Here is a 4,151-nt window from a genome sequence, read left to right as displayed (position 1 = left end):
ATTCAGGCATGGCTTTGAAAAATTCAAATCCAATTGTCAGTGCAATCTATGGAATAAAAAAAAAATATATTAGATTGTCGGTTTAATAAAAGAAAAAAAAAAAATTATATACATATAAGAACAGTATTTTCAAACATGTATGCAGATTAAAAAAAATAGTAAGATCAAAAAAAAAAAAATTTAAACACATGTATACCAAAAAAAAAATTTTTCTTACCTGAATTAAAGCAGAGATTAAAAAGGTGAGGAATTCTTTGCTATATACACAGTCTTCGGTCACTGTAAAAGGTAATTAAAAATTGAGGTTAAACATATGAAATCAGAAAATGAGAGATATGTGTATATATATATACATACACATATATATATATATATATATATATATATATACATACATACATACATACATACATACATACATACATACACACACACACACCACACACACCACATTTCAAAATATTCAAAGAATAATGAACAGATAAAGAATTACATAGAAATATATATTTTGGATAAAAATACCTGTAAATATATAGCTGGATATCTATATATATATATCAATTTGTAAATTGTCCGTCCGGTAGCAGAGTACAAGCCGATCTAAATTTAATAAAATATAAAAAAAAAATAAAAAATAAAGTTTTTTATTTTGCTAATACATTTAAAATTTAAAATACATTTAAATTCAGTACAACATTTTTTAAAAAAAGGTACCGTAGAAAAATAAAAAATTTACATTGGAAAATAAATTAAAAAATAAAAAAGAAAAAGGAAAAGAGGAAAATAAAAAAATGAAAATAGTAAAAAAAAAAAAAAAATGTAAATTACAAAGTTTTTTCAAACTATTTGATCGGTCTAAAGATTGTAACAAAAAAAAAAAAAATTAATACAAAAACCATTCAATTTACAGACAAAAACAATTTGGTATATTACAACAGGATTGCTAACAGTAGAAATACAGCAACTAAATCCACAATACAATATAGGTATAATTAGCAACAGAATGAGGCTAATGAGGCTAATGAGGCTAATTATACCATGGAATAAACATGACTTACCTTTTGTGAGAAGCTGGCTGAAGAAAAAATGCGCTGGTGCTGTTTGCTTTGTTGTTTATTTGCTTCCTCGTGTGTAATGGCAGATACAGCTGTCTGCCCACTTTAAAAATGGGAAATTCGTACACGCCCTCGTCACGTGACCGGCGTGCTAACGAAATCTCGCGAGATTTCGGAATTTCATTGTCCCCTATGGATTCTTGGGTAATTTCCCAGGGACCATTGCGAGGACGATAGCCACGCCTACTCCCACGGGAGGAGAACCAGGAAGTCAGCTGAAGTCATCAGAAATAAAAGGTAAGTAAATAATATTTTTTTTTTCAGGGTTCGTTTAGGTAAGTATGCTGTGTGTTGATTTTAATAACATGAACTTTCTTTTTAGGTACCAAACCACTTTAAAGCACCCAACCAGACTGTGTTTCCATGCCTGCCAGACGAGACAGCGCCCCCTATGGCCAGGCCGAACACCCTATAGTGTCCTGTCAGACTGACGCTGAGGTAAAATTTTGGAACAATTATACCCAAACCAAACTGCAGTTTAGGTGTAACCTTTAAATTTCAAAACATATAGCGCATGCTGTTCAGGAGTCGGTGCTACATTTGATTAATATATAAAGCTGCAATGAAAGGGGGGGGAATTGGGGGAAGCTCCGCTGGATGTTTCTCCATCAGGCCTCTGGCCACGAACCCCATGAGGAAGCCCTTTTTATAGTGTACACACAGGGTTCCAGAAGCTTCCAAGGGTCATGTGATCTTTCTTAACCAATAAAACCCATAACCCTAAAACTAGAATATTTCAGTTTTACCTCTGACCTAGTTGACCTATAATGAACCCACTCACTAGTTGCACCAAGAGGGAGGCCTTGAAACTGCCCCTGTCATGATCCCATAAGGAGTAGGGGGGCCTTAAAACAGGCTTGCCCTCCTTTTCCCTGTATGGGATCGTAGACAGTATGACATGGACATAATAAATAAACACCACACCAAAATTAATTAAGATCTTTATATATTGTGGTAGTATGGTACCCCACCAGCAGAAGAATGCAGGGTTCTCAACCAGGCAGGTTGAGGGGCTCCAGGAAAGTTGTTTATTTGTGAGGAAACTGGCTTTTCAGTTTCCCTCTGTGTTTTCAAAAATCCAGTTTGGGACCTGGAGCCCGGAGATTCCATAGTGTTATGGGTGGGACGGAATCTCTAATCCAGGGACAGGGTTTTGGGAACAGCCAGAAGTCTGGCTGGATGATTGCACAGGTGGGTCCTGGGTTTAAAACAGAGCCAAGACCATGGTTCTGGGCTCCACCCTCCCGAGGAGTCCAGTCGAGTAAGGGAGAAGTGTGCATGTCTGGGTCGGTCGGTCGGTCGGTCGGTCGGTCGGTCGGTCGGTCGGTCTGTCAGTCAGAGCAGACAGAGGGTCCAAGCTTGTGGGCTGAAAAAGAAGCTAGTAAAGAGTGCTGAGGTACTGGGTGTACAGGAACTCTGTTACAGAGCCAAGAGGGCTGCAGCATAAGTCTGAGCAGCAGTGCTGCTAAAGAGAGCCAGGTGGCTTGGTATTTTTGGTTCTACTTACATTATTGCTGTGGAAAGCTGAAACCCCTGTGTGGGCAACTCTTCTGTTATCGGACTTTTCTTTCTTTAACCACTTAAGGACCGCCGTATTGCCATTATACGTCATCAGAATGGCACAGGCAGGCACAAGCACGTAGATGTACGTGCCTGCCTTCCAGCGGGTGGGGGGTCCGATCGGACCCCTCCCGCTGGATACGGCGGTCCGTTTCCCTCCAGCAGCGATCCGTGATGAGGGGATGGCCGTTGGTTTCTGGCCACCCCTCTGGATCGCTCCTGGCCAATGACGAACTTCCTTCCACTGTGTATTGTTTACACAGGAAGGAGGAAGTGATGTCATTCTCCTCGGGCGGTCTTTTTGACCGGACTACGAGGAGAAGACTAATAGTAAGTGTGCACCAACACTACACTGACATGTAGGTACACACAGGTACACAAACCCCCCCCCCGACCCCCCCCCCCTGCATCAGTGTCGCTAGTGTCGCTAGGTAGCTAGTTATTTTTTTAGGTTCACCGCCAGGTTTTTATATCGCTAGGTACCCCGATATACTACCCAATAATGGTTTTAACATCCTGATTGCCCCTAGTTAACCCTTTCACCCCCTTTTGCCACTGTCACTAAGCGATCATTTTTCTGATCGCTGCATCAGTGTCGCTACTGTCGCTAGGTAGCTAGTTATTTTTTTAGGTTCACCGCCAGGTTTTTATAGCGCTAGGTACCCCGATATACTACCCAATAATGGTTTTAACATCCTGATTGCCCCTAGTTAACCCTTTCACCCCCTTTTGCCACTGTCACTAAGCGATCATTTTTCTGATCGCTGCATCAGTGTCGCTACTGTCGCTAGGTAGCTAGTTATTTTTTTAGGTTCACCGCCAGGTTTTTATAGCGCTAGGTACCCCGATATACTACCCAATAATGGTTTTAACATCCTGATTGCCCCTAGTTAACCCTTTCACCCCCTTTTGCCAGTGTCACTAAGCGATAATTTTTCTGATCGCTGCATCAGTGTCGCTACTGTCGCTAGGTAGCTAGTTATTTTTTTAGGTTCACCGCCAGGTTTTTATATCGCTAGGTACCCCGATATACTACCCAATAATGGTTTTAACATCCTGATTGCCCCTAGTTAACCCTTTCACCCCCTTTTGCCAGTGTCACTAAGCGATAATTTTTCTGATCGCTGCATCAGTGTCGCTACTGTCGCTAGGTAGCTAGTTATTTTTTTAGGTTCACCGCCAGGTTTTTATAGCGCTAGGTACCCCGATATACTACCCAATAATGGTTTTAACCCCCTGATTGCCCCTAGTTAACCCTTTCACCAGCGATCACAGTATAAGTGTCACTGGTGACGCTGGTTAGCCAGTTAGTTATTTAGGTTCCCCGTCAGGTTTTTATATAGCGCCAGGGACCCCCATATACTACCTAATAAAAATTTGAACCCCCTGATTGCCCCTAGTTAACCCTTGCACCACTGATCACCGTATAAGTGTTACGGGTGACTCTGGTTAGTTTGCTTTTTATAGCATGAGGGC

This window comes from Lithobates pipiens, unplaced genomic scaffold, assembly GCF_037356315.1.
Source record: "Lithobates pipiens isolate NorthernLeopardFrog02 unplaced genomic scaffold, aLitPip1_a1.2 Scaffold_23, whole genome shotgun sequence".
Classification (NCBI taxonomy): domain Eukaryota; kingdom Metazoa; phylum Chordata; class Amphibia; order Anura; family Ranidae; genus Lithobates; species Lithobates pipiens.
The sequence above is the reverse complement of the archived record's forward strand: the minus strand, read 5'-3'. Positions refer to the sequence as shown.